At 40.5% G+C, this 22,190-nt stretch overlaps 3 non-coding genes and 1 pseudogene across 3 annotated transcripts; 2 read left to right on the top strand and 2 right to left on the bottom strand.

Moving 5' to 3' along the window:
* Positions 1-9,905: 9,905 nt before the first annotated feature.
* trnar-acg (transfer RNA arginine (anticodon ACG)) lies at positions 9,906-9,978 on the bottom strand. The gene has a single exon. It is a non-coding gene; the product is annotated as a tRNA-Arg (tRNA).
* Positions 9,979-10,255: 277 nt separating this feature from the next.
* Positions 10,256-12,360, top strand: LOC134321618 (uncharacterized; annotated as a pseudogene).
* A 1,095-nt stretch (positions 12,361-13,455) lies between these two features.
* Positions 13,456-13,527, bottom strand: trnah-gug (transfer RNA histidin (anticodon GUG)). The gene has a single exon. It is a non-coding gene; the product is annotated as a tRNA-His (tRNA).
* Positions 13,528-19,624: 6,097 nt separating this feature from the next.
* trnal-cag (transfer RNA leucine (anticodon CAG)) lies at positions 19,625-19,707 on the top strand. Its single transcript has one exon. It is a non-coding gene; the product is annotated as a tRNA-Leu (tRNA).
* The last annotated feature ends 2,483 nt before the right edge of the window (positions 19,708-22,190 follow it).

The following is a 22,190-nucleotide window of genomic DNA, read 5'->3' as shown; positions in this document are numbered from 1 at the left end:
TGGGTTTGTCTACCGACGAAATAAGCAACGACCAGTCTAGTGCAGAAAGTCCAGTGGAGGACATCAGTCTTTTGAATCCTTTTGAAGTTTCAACGCACAACAATTCAGAGAGTGCTGAGAGTTCAGGGTCATTTATTGATGAAATCACAGAATGTGATAATTCCAGTCTATTAGAAGATGAATCTAGAGTTCAAGAACTAGATGATGACAAAGACCAGTACTCTCTTTCACCTAATTCACGTAATGCTGGTGTTAATAGTCTAGATGATGACTTTGATCCATCAGTTATTCCAGACACAGTCTCAACTGTAACCGATTTACCAGCACACACCAGTGTAGACACACAGACACAAAATACTGACACTCAGGATGTGGTCAGAACTCGTGCAGGAAGAGTCGTGAAAAAGGTCAGTCGGTTAATTGAGTCTATGACTCAAAAGTCTTTTAAGGTGGAGAGTTTTGCTAACACAGTAACTAAGAAATCTCAATCACTACTCAATATCTTTTGAAAAGATTATTAGATGACGTGTTTCCATGTTCATTGTGAATTTCAAGGCATAAGTGGGGCCAGGTTACTCTATGATGTACAAGGCATCATATTATTCCAAGAAAATCTAGGGCTTGATCAACCTTGGGTTTCTCTTGACCTGTTAGGCAGGTAGCTCATTTAGCTGAATTAGAAAAGAATAAGGGTTTTCATTGCGTGTGCCAGTCATGATCAAATGTATTTTCCAGATTTTGAATGCATATTCTGGTAGTAACTAATCAGGATTTTAGTGAAATTCAAGGGGAGGAGAATGTAGCAGATGTGTAAAAATATAGATATGGTTTTGTTTTTCATATTTCACTTAAAATCCTTATTTTTTATGTACATTTTGCTTGTGAATTTTATAATGTTTTGTTTTTTTGCCGATTTATGTAAAGAGCTTTTATTTTGAATTTTACGCCTGTTGTGGCAAGTTATATTGGTGTTGAGAGGTTCACCAACCTCAGTTCGCGCTAGAGGCGCTGGAGGAAGAGAATAAATTCCCAAGTGAATGGCAGAGCGTGTCCAGTTGTCTTCTTGCTACACAACGCAGAGGGGTATTTGAATGCGAGTCTCACCAACAAGATCACACCGGCTACACTAGTGCTGTTACAGTGCTAAGAATGGTCCACCCAAAAACATTATTTGGTCAGTTGGAGATCTCATATGGGGCTCCCTTTCTATTGATTTTTGGTTTACAGCCTAGTGACAAAGGGTTACAGTCAGTACATTTACAATACATAATAATGTGAAAAGATTAAGCAGTTTACGGGTTCGAATCCCACTTCTGACATCTCAAGCTTTATACAAAGTTACTTCTTTAGAGTCAACAGCCATCAGGGAATACAGTTTGCATGAAAGGGTGTACATGGTCTGCAACAATGCTGAGGTACTAGGTGGTACGTGTCAAAGTAACATCCACATCGATGCCAGGACCTTGGTTTTTGATCTCTAAAAATGTGAGAAATTTAAACATGTATTCATCCTGATCATAAAGTATGTTTATTCAGCGTCTATTTACATTGTTACAGCAGTATTTTACAATTGAAATGTTCACATTATTTAAATGTATGTAAAGTACATTGTATACTAGCTGTTTACTTTTTTCCTAAGTAAAAACTGTCATTACCTCAACATGTCATTACCAACACATATCTTGTTGTGATGGTAAAAACACTTAGTGATGGTAATTACAGGTTTTTAGTTTCACCATCACTATCTTATTAACTATTTAATAATTAAAGCTAATTAAAGCTAAATAAGCATAATGGTTTTATTATACAAGGAAACATTAATTTTCACTGATTAGTCAATATGGCCCACAAGATATCAGCAGAGATCAGATTATTAGGCTACACATAAATTTACATTTTCAGCAGACGCTTTTTTTCCAAAGCAACTTACACAATGAGCAATTGAGGGTTAAGGGCCTTGCTCAGGGACCCAACAGTAGCAACTTGGTGGTGGTGGGGCTTGAACCAGCAACCTTCTGTTTACTAGTCCAGTACCTTAACCACTGAGCTATCACTGGCCCAGTGATAAATATAAATATAGATAAATATATAAATATAAATATAGATTTAACCTGTCCTCTATTTACTACAGTCTGTTTGAAACAACTAGTTGGTGTGGAGAACATGTTACACACACAGAGCGCTATTATTTCAAGCTTATCAAGTACATGATATTTCACTTAATAACATCTCACAAAGTACAAATTCTTGAACTTTCTAATTAAACCATGTTGTACGGGACATTACCGCTCACCTAATGCAGTAAGAAACAACTCGCCCAAAGAGGGACTTGAACCCTGGACCCTCAGATTAAAAGTCTGATGCTCTACCGACTGAGCTATCCAGGCTTACTTTAACCCTCACAAGGATGTGACTTGAATTACAAACTTTAACATATGTTGTCCTGTAGAACAGTTCCAGCAAGAACACACAAAAAAACCCGTAAGAAACACTTCTTAGTACTACATACATTAGTTGTATTCCACACAGGTCAGCATGCGACATCGTTTTACTTTCTAACTGTATTCATATTATGCCATCTATATTACGGTGGCCCGCTGTCTTAAAACACAATAACATTTACAAAACAAACAAAAGCTGACAACACAACAACAATAAGGAAAAACGCGAATATATTAAGAGACAACACAAATTCTTTAAGGTGGAACGCAATTACATTAAGGGAGAACACAACGAAATTAAGGAAACACGAATACACACTACACTACATCTAGTGGTCGATTGAATAGCCTACAACCAGCACAAACAGGGTTTGAGTTATTAACACATAATCCAGTCAGTTAAAAACCCAACAAGAAGGCTGTACCTAATACACTCATACCAGAGAAAACACACCCTAACATGCTAGTGCCGTTACAGTGCTAACAATGGTCCACCCAAAAACATTATTTGGTCAGTTGGAGTGCTCATATGGGGCTCTCTTTCTATTGATACATGATGTGGTGTCAACGGTACCCAAGCTAGTCAGGATGCGGTCTAAGGTGCTGCGTTCAGGTCACAGTCTCTCACTGAGGCGTGGGTTTGAATCTCACTTCTGACAGCTCATGCTTTATACAAATTTACATCTTTAACCCTCTACCATACATAATAATATGAAAAGATACAACAGTTCATCCAAAGCTTAGTCCACATGGGGGTGTTGTGGGATTGGTATTAGACCTTTGCAAGCAGGTCAGGATGGTTGAGTGGTCTAAGGTGCTGTGTTTAGTTTGCAGTTTCCTCTGGAGGTGTGGGTTAGAATTCCACTTCTAACATTTTACATTTACATTTTCTGCATTTAGCAGACGCTCTCATCCAGAGTGACTTACAGAAGTGCTTCCATAGTAAACATTTCATTTCTCAAGTTTTAGTAAACAACAGTCAAAGAACACAAATCTGCTGAAACCTGTTAGAAGTGTTTTTTTTTTGTTAGTTTTTTTGGAAATGAAAAAAAAATGTTAGTAAATAAGTACAAGTCAGCTTAAGTGCTTAGTAAAAAGGTGGGTTTTTAATCGTTTTTTAAAGACAGCAAGAGACTCAGATGTTCGGACAGACAGAGGAAGTTCATTCCACCACTTGGGTGCCTTGATGCTCGTCTTCCTTTAGTCCTGGGTGGGGGCTCAAGTCGAGCGAGACTAGTGGCTTGGAGGTTGCGTGGTACAGAGCGAGGTTTGATTAGACCACGATGGTAGCTTGGGGCTGGTCCATTTTTGGCTTTGTAGGCGAGCATCAGTGTTTTAAACTGAATGCGTGCAGCTACAGCTCATGCTTTATACAAATTTACATCTTTAACCCTCTACCATACATAATAATGTGAAAAGATTTGTTTCAAGATTGTTTCAAAGTTATTGCATGTTTGTCAATTAAAAAAATTAATAAAGGTCTTTAAACTAAACGATGAATGAAAATAGAGCGAAAACTGACCTCATTTTTGACGCAGCGTTTCAGTGAGCAATGACGAAAGGAGTCTGATGTTACGTGTTGCCTTTAAACGATCATAATGTTTCTGCATTGGAGAATGCAGGCATCGATCCCGCTACCTCTCGCACGCGAAGCAAGCACTCTACCAATTGAGCTAATTCCCCGTATAAAGAACTCTCCTTTACCCTTTGTAAATTGTAATGTACTAACAGATCATTGATGCTGCATTATAAAGTGGGGGTTCAACGTGTTTAAGCTCACGTACTCACGTTTATCGCAGCCTTTAGGACGAACTGAACCAAATCGTAACTTTGTACCACTGACAGACTGACTTAAGGGTTGATGCTGCATTATGTAAGGGCCAAAATAGTGCAGGATATACCAACTGTTTAGTGCAGTGCAATAACAAAGCAGCTCTGTGAAGCAAGAACTAAAATTATGATGCATGTCATTCAACATAAAATATGTGGGTATTAATATCTAAAACTCAGTGCATTATTAGGCTGCACATAAATATAGATTTAAACGGTCCTATATTTACTACAGTCTGTTTAAAACAACTAGTTGGTGTGGAGAACATGTTACACATACAGTGTGCAATTATTTCAAGCTTATCAAGTACATGCTATTTTACTTAGAAATATCTCACAAAGTACAAATTCTTCATCATTCTAAACAAACCATGTAGTACAGGACATTTTTTTATGTAACATGAAACAGTTCGACCGCACTGTGCACACAAACCTTAACTTGGTGTACCTTTGTATCGTTGCTGTTATCTCTAGCATCGCTCCGACTACATGCAACTATGATATAATAGGAAGCATAATAAAAAAAAAAAACTTGTACTCACCCAATAACTGTGTTTATACCTAAAATGGAACGCAGACACTGTGAAAACAGCATACGTTCTAAAGCCAATGAGCTTTTAAACAAGCTCAAACACACCGATGCACCACAGAGTCTTAAATTAAGCATACAGCATGATGGTTTAGCAGAAGAAATGTTGTAAGAAAGGAAGCCCTTAAATACTGACCGTCTTGTTGCTCTGCTTGCAAGCTTACTGTAACAAAAGAATGGTCGTGTATCTGATGGGTTAAGATTAGTCGCTACTCCAACAGTTCTTCGCTGTGGCTGGTTAAATGCTGGAAATTACCGCTTACCTAATGCAGTAAGAAGCAACTCACTCGAACAGGGACTTGAACCCTGGATCCTCATATTAAAAGTCTGATGCTCTACCAACTGAGCTATCGGGGCTCTGCAACCTGCTTTAATCCCCACAAGGATGTGACTTAAATTACAAACTTTAACATATGTTGTCCTGTAGAACTTCAATTATTATAAAATGTTTTTATTTCTGTTTCGGCTCTCTTGAAGGCGATTATATCAAGTTTTAGGTGAAGTATGTTGCTGCTTACACACACAAAAAAGAACATCTCAGGAGGAGAATTTTGCAGGTAGATCACAAACAGATTCCTTTCTTTCACCTTTTTCCTTTTTTCCTGTATCAATTGCACGATTGTTTTCCAGTCCTTAAATGTTATGTGCATTGATATGTGGCAAGAGAAAAAAATCCATAAAAATCAAATTGAGTTAGCAAAGAACCTTGAATTATACTAAAGAGTTCTTCAAGTAGAAACAGTTCTAGCAAAAACACAAAAAACCCTTAAGACTTCTTAGTCTTATATCAGCAGTAGTAGGTCATGTTTAACTGGTTTAATATTGTTTAAGCGCTGATTATCGGCGGTTTTCCATGCATTTTGACGGACTTTTAAATGCGCAATCTGGCAACCCTGGCTGAAGCGTTCATTCATATTTTGGAGCGATGTATGTTTGTATGCTAGAATATAAATAACATCTTTTACAAACTGCTGTCTATTTACATTGACATTTTCCCTTCTGTCTAAACATTTTTGGAATTGGGTTTGTAAAAGTAAGCGATATTGTGGATAATATATTTAATGAGCTGAACTAACTGAGAGAAGCGCTAACGGTGGTGGAAGAGTCTAAAAGGGTTTGGAACATAGTCGTATCATCATAGCAGTACAACACAGTTTTGTCCGTAGCATCCGAAAATATCCAGAAGCTAATATACAAAAAACGTTTATTTTAATAAACTTACCTTGTTAATAAAGTATGACCATAAAATCTAAACAAACACAGTATCCGCTGCTGCAGTCTCTACACAAACTTTTCTGCACTGAAATCTCAAGGACACATTTTATGGATATTACGGTAATGCACTGAAAACGCGTCCTACAGTCATGCAAGCACATACAGCAGTGTGTGAGTTTACACTAATCAACCATAACATTAAAACCACCTCCTTGTTTCTACACTCACTGTCTATTTTATCAGCTCCACTTACCATATAGAAGCACTTTGTAGTTCTACAATTATTGACAGGACCACCACAGAGCAGGTATTATTTGGATGGTGGATCATTCTCAGTACTGCAGTGACACTGACATGGTGGTGGTGTGTTAGTGTGTGTTGTGCTGGCATGAGTGGATCAGACACAGCAGCGCTGCTGAAGTTTTTAAATACCTTGTCCACTCACTGTCCACTCTATTAGACACTCCTACCTAGTTGGTCCACCTTGTAGATGTAAAGTCAGAAACGATCGCTCATCTATTGCTGCTGTTTGAGTTGGTCATCTTCTAGACCTTCATCAGTGGTCATAGGACGCTTCCCACTGGGTGCTGATGGCTGGATGTTTTTGGTTGGTGGACTATTCTCAGTCCAGCAGCGCTGCTGTGTCTTATCCAGTAATACCAGCACAACACACACTAACACACCACCACCTGAATTTCCTGCATAAATTTGTAATAAAATATTTTCTGCCTTACTCAGCCCTCTGCTTCCTTGTATAGAAATAGGCTAAAAACCGGGTGTAGTAAGTCCTGCTGTCCACAACAAAGGACGTTGGATAAATGTTTTGTTTAGAAAGGGTTAAAATTGCTGTACATTTCTGTAATCTTTATAAACTGAAGTTACGACTCATATTGAACAAAACTGATCTCTTACTTTGCTTTGTGACATTAATAAAAAGCTCAGGATGTACTCTATAAAATACAGTAGTACTCAAATGGATTGCATAAACGGTGCTTGAGTTAGAGATCTCGGACACATGTCAAGAAAAATTTATTTATATAGCGCTTTTTACAATGAACATTGTCTCAAAGCAACTTTACAAAATCCAGGACCAACAGACCAAAAACCCCTATTGAGCAAGCCGAGGGCGACTGTGGCAGGGAAAAACTCAGGAAGAAACCTTGAGAGGAACCAGACTCAGCAGGGACACGTCCTTCTTGGGTGGCCTGGAGGATCCAGTCTGTGATAAAGTCCATTTTAAGTTCTGGACATTTTTGGTGCAAACACGCCAGGTCCCCGTCACATCTAGTAGGAGCAGCATTGTTGGCACTGCAGTCTCGAGTTGCAGTCTTTAACCTCGAGAGGGTGAACAGGTTTCCGTCAGAGCCTCCTCGGATTAAAACAACAGAAGATGTTGTTACAATGTGAAATCGTTAAGAGTAAAATATCAGAGAGTTTTACAGGTTTAGACTCCAGCACCCCTAACTATTACAGCATAACTAGGTTTGCTTGTTTAGTTTGAAAAGACCAATCAAAAGCCTGAGTAAATAAATATGTTTTCAATCTAGACTTGAACATAGAGACTGTGTCCGAGTTCTGACAGCGGATCTCCCTAAGTTTGAAGCAGATCTGTGATGGAAATGTTGTGTTTCAATAAACAATAAAAGTTATCAGGAGCAATTTCTTGGAAAGACTCCAAAAGGGGTTACCAAAAGTACAGTTGTTTTACATCAGGGGTGCCCAATACGTCAATCACGATCTACCAGTCGATCGCACAGTGCATACAGGTAGATCGCCCCTCATTTTAACAAGTCAACGTGATTGACATAAAATGTGGCCACTGTTTTTGTAAATTTGCGGTTTGCCTCCACCTAGTGGGCATTTTAAGAAATGCAATATATTACAGGTTAGAACAGGGGTGCACAACTTCTTTTTACCAAGGGCCGATTTCACATAAACACCTAAACCAGAGGGCCACACATTTCATTTTTACAGATCTGTCCACATGAATTTGTAATACAGTTAGGGCTGGGTGATATTGAAAAAAAAAATCGATTATTTTCAAATGTATTATTGATTCTCGATTGCGATCGCAAATTTTTTTTTTTTTTGTATAATTCAATTGAAAAATTTTAATTTAAAAGACTGCAGAAATGCAAAAATAGTAACAGCACCACCTAATTATCCTTTCAAGGAACTCAAACTTTATAACAATATAACAATAATTAACAATAATTTGAACAAAATAGAAATCTTAATTAGCTATATCCTTTATATAAAAAACTCCCAAACAACTCACTTTAAATAATGTGCAGCATAAGAAAAGTGCAAAACCACAAACAGTTCTTTACAGGTTTTTTAAAAGGAACACGAGCCTGTTTACTGTTTCCACCATATAAGTGAGTCTGTATCAGTATCTACACTGGGGGACATCGAATAAGCACTCAGCTCAGCTTTGATTTTGTCTTCTTGTGACTGGGGGGGGTGTGGATGGACGGGGCACATTCCACGTCTTACCATATGGACTACAATTCCCATGAGCCCCTGGACTGTCACGTGACTACCACATGTCCCCGGTCAGCCAATCCTGATCGCGCTCACCGGAGTTTTGATTCAGTTCAGCTGTGTTTGGTTCCATGAATCTTATTTAAACTCTTCTGTTTTAGTCTCGTTGTGAAGTTTTGTCGATCGTGCTTGTCTCCTTATTTCTAAATCTAACCATTACCGTGTATAATCCTTGTTGTCTTCCGTTTGCTGCCTGTCTGTTTATCCTGTGTTTTTGGACTCTGCAGGGTTTTGTACACTGTTTTTGCCCTTTTAATATTAAACTTTCCCTGATTTATATTCCGCGAGCGTCTGGTCAGTTTCTGCCTCGTGACATGTTGGTATTTTAATTAAAATATAAAGTATGTAAACAATCGCGATTGTCACATTCTAACATTATGTGAAAACGTTCATTCTAACTAACAGAATTAATCGTGAAAATCGCCCAGCACTAAATACAGTTACATAAAATCAGGTACTTACAAGAAATGTGTTGGTCTGACACCAACTGATTAATGTGGTCGCAAACACACCAGACAAGAAAATACCTGTATGTCCATTCAGGGTTAAATTTTATATGCTCGAGATCCACTTTTCTTTGTTTACTCGTACTTGGTTTGGACAAACACATGGTGCAGCTGAAGTAACTTGTATTTACATCATTTACTTTTCAGTCGCAATTTCATGGAATTACCCGGTGAATTTAAAGTGACAGTATCATTTATTTAAAAATGCATCAGCACTTCATTTGGCGGGCCGGATCGAGAGTTTTGCCGGGCCGGATCTGGCCCGCGGGCCGTATGTTGTGCACCCCTGGGTTAGAACATAACATTAAAAAAACCTCTTTGTTTCTAAACTCACTGTCCATTTTATCAGCTCCACTTTCCATATTGAAGCACTTTGTAGTTCTACAATTACTGACTGTAGTCCATCTGTTTCTCTACATAATTTTAAAACCTGGAGAACGCGGGCATCGATCTCACTACCTCTCGCATGCTAAGCGAGCACTCTACCATTTGAGCTAATTCCCCTTACAAAGAGCCGAGTAGGCAAATTTTTGCTCAAGTCCAATCATAAAGACCAATTCCAATACCAGGAGTCGAACTCCGCCGCCTGGGTGAAAACCAGGAATCCTGACCGCTAGACCATATGGGAAACTGCAAGGCTCTGCACCGGCTGACACCAGCATCAGCCACTTCTTTTCGCTCTGCCAAGCCTTTGTCACCTTAACAAGACCTGCATTGTTGGATCTGGGGTACAGAGAACCACACACAAGGAGTTAGAGAGAAAAAAAGGCATAAGGTAACCGAGCCAGCCAGGAGTCGAACCTAGAATCTTCTGATCCGTAGTCAGATGCGTTATCCATTGCACCACTGGCCCCTGCATGATTGTGGTCGTGACCTCCCTGAAGCTCCAGCCCCATTTCCACTGGTGGCTCATGTTGGCTGCTCCTTGATAGACTCCCTCATATACCGGGAGTCGAACACAGGCCACCTGGCTAAAAGCAGTTTAGAGCCAAGTGTATTATGCTAGCAGGGGCCCCCAAGAGGGATAGGTCTCAACTGAGGTGCCAGACTAAACGTACAGCCCAACGTCGGCAGCAGGACGTTGCGTGATGGAAGCAAATTATCAATCTCTTATCAATCTCGTATTGACAATGGCTACAACACTGATCCAGTGTGGTTCCTCACAGGTACCACATTACTGCACGGGAGAAAGGCCTGGCAATCTACTTCCGTACTATGCCAAGAAAACTTGATGGAGCGTACAACTAAAGGAATGCGATATAGTGCTGGAAGATGCGCCCCTAGGTCGGAAGGCACTCAACAAGCTACTGGGGAAGAGCCGATGGTCGTCTTGAGTAGGATCAATGCTTATGATGCGCCAGGATCAAAGCCGCAAGGTCGTCTTGGTGCTGATGTCACTTGGTCGAAAGGGAAGATCAAATCAGATATATCATCAGACTAGGAACTTGGAATGTACGAACCATGAACCAAGGCAAACTCGACATTGTCAAAGCCAAAATGGACAGAACAGGACTTGATTTACTCAGAATTAGTGAACTAAAGTGGACTCAATCCGGACATTTCCAGTCAAACGAACATTGGTTCTACTATTCTGGAAATGATAACCAAAGACGAAATGGCGTTGCCTTTATTCTTAATCGAAGACTGGCCAATACTGTCCTGAAGTACAACACAGTCAGCGATAGAGTCATCTCGATACGACTACAAGGAGCACCAATCCATGTCACAGTCATACAAGTCTACTCACCAACAACAGATGCCAAGGAGGAGGACGTTGAACTATTCTATGAACAAGTTCAAGAGGAAATTGACAGGACGCAAAATCAAGACTTACTCATTATCATGGGAGATTTTAATGCCAAAGTGGGCCATGGCAAACAAGGAACTGTTGTTGGAAAGTTTGGACTTAGCAAACGAAAGATTCATTGACTTTTGTACAAAAAATCAACTGTCCATCATGAACACTTTCTTTCAACATCACAAAAGGAGACTCTACACATGGACATCACCAAATGGGGCCTATAAGAATCAGATTGACTACATATGTGTTCGCCAAAGATGGAGGTCGTCTATCATTACCATGAAAACACAGCCAGGAGCTGACTGTGGAACTGATCATGAACTTTTAACATCAAAAATTAGTCAAGCTGCACAAACGGACTAGACAACAGGCTGTTCCTAACTTTGACTTGACCAAAATACCTGAAGTTTTCTGGAATAGTCTGCACAACCGGTTCACATCTCTGGACACGGATGAAAATAAGCCTGAGGAACACATATAAAGACTATTATTACCGAAGAAGCTAGCAAGTCAATAAACAAGAGACAGAAAAGACCCCAGCAGCCGTGGATAACAGAAGAGACTCTAAAGATCATTGAAGAAAGACGAAGGGCAAAGGCAAAAGGTAACAAGCAGGCCAGGGACAACATCAGTAAAAGACTAAAGAGAGCCATTCGAACAGACAAAGAACTTTATTACCAAAAGATATGTACAGAGATAGAAAGTGAACATCTGAAGGGAAAGACCAGGAAGGTATACCTAAAGATCAAAGAGATACGACGAAAGTTTCAACCAAGAGTGGGCATGCTAAAAGACGCCAATGGGAACAAACTAACTGAGCCAGAACAGATCAAGGAAAGATGGAAAGAGTACACGGATCACCTCTATAAGAACGACTCAGTGATATGGGAAGAAATGGAGACTGGCAATGATAGAGAGCCAAACATCCTGAAAGATGAAGTCATTGCTGCGATTACACTTCTGTCAAACAACAAAGCGCCTGGATGTGACAATATTCCACTAGAGCTAATAAAGTCTTCTGAAGCAGCAGTTGATGTAATCACATGCCTGTGTCAACAGATATGGACAACTGGTAAATGGCCCAAGGACTGGACAAGATCAGTGTTTATTCCTATTCCGAAGAAGGGAGATGTTACTGACTGTGGAAACTATCGTACTATTGCGCTCATACTTCATTCCAGCAAAATACTACTGAAGATCTTACAAAGACGGTTGCAGCCTTACTTTGACAGAGAGCTGCTGGAGGAACAAGCAGGATTCAGGAGGGGCAGAGGTACAAGAGATGTGATTGCTAACATTAGGTGGATAATGGAAAAGGCCAAAGAATACAAGAAGGAGATTTATTTTTGCTTCATTGATTACAGTAAAGCCTTTGACTGTGTTGATCACCAGAAGCTTTGGATTACCATGAAGGAGGTGTGCCGAGCCATCTGATCAGCCTCATTAGGAACCTTTATACCGACCAAGAAGCAACAGTCTGAACAGAACACGGCGACACGGCATGGTTCAAAGTAGACAAGGATGCATCCTGTCGCCATTTCTCTTCAATTTGTACGCAGAGCCATTTTCAGGAAGGCTGGACTAACTGAAAAAGAAGAAGGAATTAAAATTGCTGGAAGAATCATCAACAATCTTAGATATGCAGATGATACAACTCTGATAACAACAAGTGCAGATGGAATGAAGTACTTATTACGGAGCATCAAGCTGGAAAGCTTGAACATGGGGCTGTTACTCAACACAAAGAAGACAAAGATATTGACTACTGCCAGATAAGTAGCGACACCGGAAATCAGACGGAGAATAGGTATGGGGAAATCAACAATGAAGTCACTGGACAAGGTCTTCAAATCGAGGAACATTTCACAATTGACGAAAATACGCCTTGTACATAGTTTAGTCTTCTCTGTGGTAATGTACGGATGTGAAACCTGGACGATAAAGAAACAAGACAGAAGAAGAATCAACGCCTTCGAAATGTGGTGTTGGAGAAGGATGTTATCAATACCTTGGACGGTCAGAAGAACAAACAAATCAATTTTGGAACAAATCAAGCCAGACATGTCACTTGAATCAAGGATCACTAAGCTACGACTTGCCTACTTTGGACACATCATACGAAGAGAGCGATCACTGGAGAAGGACATCATGGTCGGAAGAATAGAAGGAACAAGGCGAAGAGGAAGACCAGCAACTCGATGGCTCGACACAATCACAGTAACGGCAGAGAAGACCCTGGCGGACCTATCTAGACTTGCACAGGATCGATATTCCTACAGATCGTTCATCCATCAAGTCGCCATGGATCGAGATCGAGCCGAAGGCCAATAAATAAAAAAAAAAACCATATGGGAAACAGCAAGGCTCAGCACCAGCATCAGCCACTTCTTTCCACTCTGACAAGCCTTTGTCACCTTGACCAGAGCTGCATTGTTGGATCTGGGGTACAGAGAACCACACACAAGGAGTTAGAGAGACAAAAAGGAGGAGAGCATAGAAACCTTCCAAGCATGGCATACAAAAGGACAGTGCCGTGACCCGGATTCGAACCGGGGTTGCTGCGGCCACAACGCAGAGTACTAACCACTATACGATCACGGCTTCCCAGCGGTCAGTCACTGGTGGCTCATGTCGGCTGCTCCCTGGTAGACTGCAGTCATAGTTCCAACAGAACAAGACGCTTGAGCAATCGGCAATACCGCCCAACCCTAGTTACAATAGCATACGCTTCAATCAGGCTCTAAATCTCTTGAATCATATGCTAATTTCATGTTATAGTTCGCCTACAGATTTATACTTCTATCATTACCACTTAGTTATGCCACTTACTTATTAACTGTCATTATATGTGTTATGTTTTGTTAGTTTAAGAAACATTACAACGATTCAAAACTTAGCGCTGTGGTTTTAATTACCTCGGTGAGAAGAATAATCTGCTTTATTTATTTACCCCAACAGAAAGGGACTGATATGTTATGAATTAGGTTTGTTGAAACAAATTAGCCTAACCAAACAACTAAATGTTGGTGGTGCCTCGTGAAGCTATTAATTATAAAACAATAATTAAATGCAAATCTCTCTTTTACGCTACAATAAAGACCACTTCCCATACCCATAAAGAGACCAAAAAGCCATAAGGTAACCAAGTCAGCCAGTAGTCGAACTTAGACTGACCTGATTTTTAATGCTGCATTTCAGTGGGCAATGATGCAACGAGTTCATATTTTGTTTTGCCTTCAAGTGTTTTAGCTCATGTACTCTTTTCTGTATTATGTGTTGCTTTTAAACCATCACAGACTCACAGTTTATTTAAGATGTTCATCTCAGCCTTTAGGACGAACTGAAAAAAACTGTCTTTGTAACACTGACAGACTTAAGTGTTGATGCTGCATTTTAAAAGGGAATGTTGTGAATATCAGCGGTTCATCTTTTACCAAGCAGTTCACTTAATAAACCATCAAAAAGTCACATAACGATACAAAAAAGTGGTTTTAAAAATCCAAGACATTACAAATTTGGAAAATTAAAAGTTATTGCATGTTTGTCAATGTAAAAAATCAAACAAAACGATTAATTACAGAGCCTGAATGTCTTTGTAACACTTACAGACTGATCTGATTTTTGATGCTGTGTTTCAGTGAACAATGACGCAACGAGTTTCATATTACGTGATGCCCTTAAATAATCATAATGTTTCTGTACTGGAGAATGCGGGCATCGCTCCCGCTACCTCTCGCATGCTAAGGGAGCGCTCTACCATTTGAGCTAATTCCCCTGACGAAGAAACCACCTTTACCCCTTGTAATGTACTAACAGAGCAGAGCGTTGATGCTGCATTATGTAGACAAAATAGTGCAGGATATACCAACTGTTTAGTGCAGTGCAATAACAAAGCGGCTCTGTGAAGCAAGAACTGAAATTATAAAGCATGTAATTCAACATTAGATATGTGGCTATTAATATCTAAAACTCAGCGCATTATTAGGCTGCACATAAATATAGATTTAAACGGTCCTCTATTTACTACAGTCTGTTTGCAACAGCTGGGCGTACAACTAGTTGGTGTGGAGAACATGTTACACATGTAGTGTGCTATTATTTCAAGCTGATCAAGTACATGCTATTTCACTTAGAAATATCTCACAAAGTACAAATTCTTCAACTTTCTAAATAAACCATGTAGTACGGGACATTACCGCTTACCCAACGCAGTAATAAATGACTCGCCCGAACAGGGACTTGAACCCTGGACCCTGATGCTCTACCGACTGAGCTATCCGGACTCTGCAACCTGCTTTAATCCTCACAAGGATGTGACATAAATTACAAACTTTAACATACACTACCGCTCAAAAGTTTGGGATCACTGTGAAAGTTTCTTGTTTTCAATGGAAACACACATGAGATGAAGAAATATAGCAAATAAACAGGACATGCACACATTGTCAGAGTAAGAAATTTTGATTTTAATGTAAATGATGATTGTGTACTTCAAATTTTGCCTTAATCAAAAAAGCCACCTTTTGCAGCAATTACAGCCTGGCAGACCCTAGGCATTCTAGCTGTCAATTTTTCAAGGTAATCTGATGTGATTTCACCCCATGCTTCCTGGAGCATCTCCCTGGAGCATGGATTGTCTTGATGCAGTCTTCCTCTGTACCATACGGTCCAGCTGCTCCCACAACAGCTCAATAGAGTTCAGATCCGGAGACTGTGCTGGCCACTCTATTACAGTCAGAATTCTGGCTGACTCCTTATTTCCTAAATATTGCTGACACATTTTGGAGTTGTGTTTGGGGTCATTATCCTGTTGTAGGATGGAATTGGCCCCAATCAAGCGCTGTCCACAGAGTATGGCATGGCATTGCTAAATCTTGTGGTTGCATTCTTTCTTCAAGGTCTTTCCCACTCTATATAAATCTCCTATTTTACCACCTCCAAAGCATCTCCAGACCATCATGCTGCTTGACAGATGGCATTAAGCATTGGTCTTGCATCTTTTCATTGTTCCTGCGCCTCACAAATGTTCTTCTGTTTGGTCCAAAGACCTCAAACTTGGACCCATCTGTCCACAACACCTTCTTCCAATCTTCCAGTGTCCAATGTTTTTTCTCTTTGGCCCATCACAGTCTTTTCTTTTTATTGGCCTGTGTGAGGTATGGCTTTTTCTTGGCAATTCTGCCATGAAGTCCAGCATCCTGAAGTCACCTCTTCACCGTTGATGCTGACACTGGTGTTTGACGGGTTCCATTTAGTGCAGCTGTCAGTTGACAACCTGTGAGGCATCTTTGTCTCAAACTGCACAGTCTAAGATATTTATCTTCTTGCACAGTTGTGCACCGGGGCCTCCCACTCCTTTTTCTGTCCTTGTTGGAGCCAGTTTGTGCTACTCTCTGAAGGGAGTAGTTAACAGCATGGTAAGATATTTTCAGTTTCTTTGCAATATCTCGCACTGAGTAGCCTTTCTTTCTTAACACAACAATAGACTGATGGGTCTCTAAAGAAAGTTGTTTCTTTCTGGCCATTTTGATCCTGTAAGCAAGCCAACAACTGCTGATGCTTCAGATACTAAACTAACCTAGAATGTCGTGCTCCCTTTTATGCTCCCTTATTAGTATAACGTTTTTAAGCTGTGCAACAAAATTGAAAAAGGGTTTCCTAACAATCAATTAGCCTAATAACATTCTTAACTTGGATTGGCAGCCATACCAGGAGATTGAGGCAGAGGACTGAGAATTGCTGATAATAGAACTATATGCAAAATAGGCCTCTATACAAAAAAAGTCTTTTATGCAAACATTTTCATTCTTTAAAAATCATCTGATACATTTAAATTAATTGTGTAATGAACAAAATTGTTTGTGAATTGCATGGAAATGTGTTTTTCTTTGGAAAAGAGAGAAATTTGCAAGTGATCCCAAACTTTTGAGCGGTAGTGTACGTTGTCCTGTAAAACTTCAATTAATATAAAAAGGTTTTATTGCCAAAAGTATTCACTCGTCTGCCTTCACACGCATATCAGAATCAGAATCACTTTATTTCGCCAGGTATGTTACACATACGAGGAATTTGCTTTGGTGATACACTCAATGATACACACAACAGTCCACATAGTAGTACAAACAATACACATAATAGTACAGACAATTACACATGTATGACATGTAACATAGAACATATTTAACAGACCCGACAGCACACGGACTGTTAACCAGTATTTACCAACGTTTGCCCAAGAGAACAACTTTGGTTAAAAAGTGTTACAGCTCTGGGGAAAAAGCTGTTAGCATGTCTTGATGTGTTTGTTTTTATTGTCCTGAGTCTTCTGCCAGATGGTAGAGTTTGAAAAAGGTGATGTCCAGGATGAGAGGGGTCTGCTGTAATTTTGCCGGCACGCTTCAGCACTCTGCTGTTGTAAATGTCCTGAAGCGTTGGCAGACTACATCCAATGATCCTCTCCGCTGTCCTGATTATACGCTGGAGTTTGGCTCGTTCATGTGATGTTGAGGAACCAAACCAGATGATGATGATGGATGATGTGAGGATGGACTCTATTATTGCTGTGTAGAACTGGATCAGCAGACTCTGTGGCAGGTTGAATTTCTTCAGCTGTCTCAGGAAGAACATTCTCTGCTGAGCCCTCTTGGCGATGGAGAGCGTGTTCTTTTCCCACTTTAGGTCCCTGGATAAGGTGGTGCCCAGGAACTTAAGTGACTCCACCACTAAGGCCATAGAGCCATTAATTGTGAGGGGGTGTAAGGAGGGTGCGTTGCGCCTGAAATCCACCACCATCTCTACAGTCTTTTGTGTGTTGATCAGCAAGTGGTTGTCGCTGCACCAGGAGACCAACTGCTCGACTTCCTTTCTGTAGGCAGACTTGTCACCATCGGTTATGAGGCCCACCACAGTGGTGTCATCAGCAAACTTAAGGATCTTTACAGCTGGTTCCTTAGAAACACAGTCATTGGTATAAAGACTGAAGAGAAGGGGTGAAAGCACACAGCCTTGTGGTACACCAGTACTTAGGTTCCGCTGGTCTGAAGTGTGTTTTCCTAGCCGTACCTGCTGTGTCCTATTAGTCAGAAAGTCCATGATCCACCGGCAGATGGCATCCGGCACTGACAGCTGGGACAGTTTGACCTGCAGCAGCTCTGGCACTATGGTGTTAAAAGCCGAGCTGAAGTCCACAAACAGAACTCGAACGTAGGTTCCAGGACTGTCGAGATGCTGTAGTATGAAGTGCAGGGCTACATTGACTGCATCATCGACAGATCTATTTGCTCTGTATGCAAACTGCAGGGGATCCAGTAAAGAATTTGTGATGCTCTTTAGGTAGGCTAGGATCAAGCGTTCGAAGACCTTCATGACTACAGATGTCAGGGCTACAGGTCTGTAATCATTCAGTCCAGAAATGTTCATTTTTTTGGGGACTGGTCGATGTTTTGAAGCATGAAGGAACAGGGCAAAGTTCTAATGATCTGTTAAAAATGTGAGTGAAGGTAAGCGCCAGTTGATTGCTGCAGTGCTTAATGGTGGATGGAGAGATTCCGTCTGGCCCAGGAGCTTTTCTCACCTTTTGTTTCTTAAAGAGTCTGTTAACGTCCCGCTCGTTGATGGTTAAAGGAGCCGGGGACAGAGGTGAGAGAGCCAGGGTGGAGGAGGAGGAGGATGAAGAATTAGCTGAGAAAGGCTGAGAATTGTCCTTATTGTATTCGAATCTGCAGTAGAACTCGTTCAGGTCGTTGGGGAGTTGACGGTCATTCAGGAGAAGGGGGGTCTTTCGCACCTTGTAGTTAGTGATCTCTTCGAGGCCCCTCCAGACTGAAGTTGGGTCGTTAGCAGCAATCTGGCTTTTCAGCTTTTCTGAATATTCCTTTTTTGCTGACCTTTCTCCAGCTTGTATTTGAACTTTGACTTGCATATAAACTTGAGTGACTCCCATTCTTAATCCAAAGGCTTTAATATGATGTCGGCCCACCCTTTGCAGCTATAACAGCTTCAACTCTTCTAAAAAGGCGTTCCATTTCTTAGTGCTACATACATCAGTTGTATTCCACACAGATCAGCATGCAATGAAACTTTCCAACGCATTATTAACTGGATTCATATTATGCCATCTAGTGGACGATTGAATAGCCTACAGCAAGCACAAACAGGGTTTGAGTTCTTAATAAATAATGCAATCAGTTTAAAACCCAACAAGAAGGTTGTACCTAATACACTCATACCAGAGAAAACACACCCTAACATGCTAGTGCTGTTACAGTGCTAACAATGGTCCACCCAAAAAACATTATTTGGTCAGTTGGAGATCTCATATGGGGCTCCCTTTCGATTGATATTTCATTTACAGCCTAGTGACAAAGTGTACAGTGCAGCAGATGGGTTAGAGTCAGTAAATATATCATACATAATAATGTGAAAAGATTCAGGAGCTCGTACAAATATTAGTTCGTGTGGGGCGGGAGTGGTGTCAACAGTGTCCAAGTTAGACAGAATGGTTTAGCAGTCTAAGGCACTGTATTCAGTATGCAGTATTCACTGGAGGGGTGGGTTCAAATCCCACTTCTGATAGCTCATGCTTTATACAAATTTACGTCTTTAACCCTCTACCATACATAATAATGTGAAAAGATTAAGCAGTTTGCACAAATCTTAGTCGGTGTGGGCGAAAGTGGTATCACTGACATCCCATCTAGTCAGGATGGCCGAGCGGTCTAAGGTGCTGCGTTCAGGTCGCAGTCTCCCCTGGAGGCGTGGGTTCAAATCCCACTTCTGACAATTCCTGCTTTATACAAATTTACATCTTTAACCCTCTACCATACATAATAATGTGAAAAGATACAAAAGTTCGTACAAATCTTAGTCCTAGTTAGTCTTTTTTTTTATTATTGTTTCAAATGCCATTAATAATTTATAATCACTGATTTGTGAGATATCAGCAGTAGTAGATCATGTTTAACTGGTTTAATATTGTTTAAGCGCTGATTATCGGCTGTTTTTCGTGAGTATGTTGGGCGGTTTTCCATCCATTTTGACTGACTTTGAAATGCGCAATCTGACAACCCTGGCTGAAGCGTTTATTCACATTTTGGAGCGATGTACATTTGTATGCTAGAATATAAATAACATCTTTTACAAACTGCTGTCTATTTACATTTTCTCTTCTGTCTAAACATTTTTGGAATTGAGTTTGTAAAAGTAAGCGATACAGTAGATAATATATTTAATGAGCTGAACTAACTGAGAGAAACGCTAACGGTGGTGGAAGAGTCTAAAAGGGTTTGGATACAGTCGTATCATCATAGCAGTACAACACAGTTTTGTCCGTAGCATCCGAAAATATCCAGAAGCTAATATACAAAAAACATTTATTTTAATAAACTTACCTTGTTGAAAAAAGTATGACCACAATTTCTAAACAAACACAGTATCCGCTGCTGCAGTCTCTACACAAACTTTGCTGCACTGAAATCGCAAGAACACATTTTACGGATATTACGGTAATGCACTGAAAACGCGTCCTACAGTCATGCAAGCACATACAGCAGTGTGTGAGTTTACACTAATCAACCATAACATTAAAACCACCTCCTTGTTTCTACACTCACTGTCTATTTTATCAGCTCCACTTACCATATAGGAGCACTTTGTAGTTCTACAATTATTGACATGAGCACCACAGAGCAGGTATTATTTAGGTGGTGGATGATTCTCAGCACTGCAGTGACATGGTAGATATAAAGATATAGACATACTTTATTTGTCTTATATACATAGTACAAAGAAATTATTTCTTTGCATATCCCAGCTTGTTTGGAAGCTGGGGTCAGAGTGCAGGGTCAGCCATCGTACAGCACCCCTGGAGCAGACAGGGGCCTTGCTCAAGGACCCAACAGTGGCTGCATAGCAGAGCCTGGATTTGAACCGCCAATTCTGGGTAATAGCCCAAAGCTCTACCCACTAGGCTACCACTGTGGTGGTGTGTTAGTGTGTGCTGTGCTGGTATAAGTGGATCAGACACAGCAGCACTGCTGGAGTTTTTAAATACAGTGTCCACTCACTGTCCACTCTATTAGACACTCCTACCTAGTTGGTCCACCTTGTAGATGTAAATTCAGAAACGATCGCTCATCTATTGCTGAGTTGGTCATCTTCTAGACCTTCATCAGTGGTCATAGGACGCTTCCCACAGGGTGCTGTTTGCTGGATGTTTTTGGTTGGTGGACTATTCTCAGTCCAGCAGTAACAGTGTTTAAAAACTCCAGAAGCGCTGCTGTGTGTGTCTTATTGCAGGGAAGACACACACACACACCCATTGGGCAATTCAGTGTCTCCAATTAACCCCAGGAAACCCACACAGACACTGGAAGAACATGCAAACTCCACACAGAAAGGACGCAGAGCAGCCCGCCTGGGGATTGAACCCAGGACCTTCTTGCTGTGAGGTGACAGTGCTACCCACCAAGCCACCCCTTAAATCTGACTCTCTTGCATACATTTGTAATAAAATCTTCTGTCTTACTTAGCCTTCTGCTTCCTTGTATAGAAATAGGCTAAATACAGGGGGTAGAAAGTCCTGCTGTCCACTACAAAGGACATTGAATGAAATTGCTGTACATTTTTAAATCTTTTAAAACAATTTGATTATTAGGAAAAGATTACAAGAAAGATCATGAGCTGCCACACACCCACAAATGTGACATTAATAAAAAGCCCAGGGTGTACTCTATAAAGTACAGTAGTACTCAAATGGATTGCATCAATGGTGCTTGTGTTAGAGATCTCGGACACATGTTCCCACAGGGGACAAAAATGAATTGCTCTGTCTCAGAAGGATATGTTAATTAAAGCTCATAATGTCACTCATTACAGTTTACTTTAGAAATACAAGATCTGATAACTGACCTTACAAATTTTGAAGCAGATCTGTGATGGAAATGTTGTGTTTCAATAAACAATAAAAGTTATCAGGAGCAATTCCTTAGAAGGACACCAAAGGGGTTACCAAAAGTACAGTTGTTATACATCAGGTGTGCCCAATACGTCGATCGTGATCTACCAGTTGTTCGCACAGTGCATACTGGTACATCGCCCCTCATTCTAACAGGTCAGCGTGATTTACATGAAATGTGGCCACTGTTTTTCTAATTTGCGGTTTGCCTCCACCTCCACCTAATTTATTACAGGTTAGAACATAACATAAAAAAACCTCTCTGTTTCTAAACTCACTGTCCATTTTATCAGCTCCACTTACCATATAG

Source organism: Trichomycterus rosablanca, chromosome 10 (assembly GCF_030014385.1).
Source record: "Trichomycterus rosablanca isolate fTriRos1 chromosome 10, fTriRos1.hap1, whole genome shotgun sequence".
NCBI classification, from domain to species: domain Eukaryota; kingdom Metazoa; phylum Chordata; class Actinopteri; order Siluriformes; family Trichomycteridae; genus Trichomycterus; species Trichomycterus rosablanca.
This window is presented reverse-complemented; position numbering and strand designations above follow the sequence as displayed.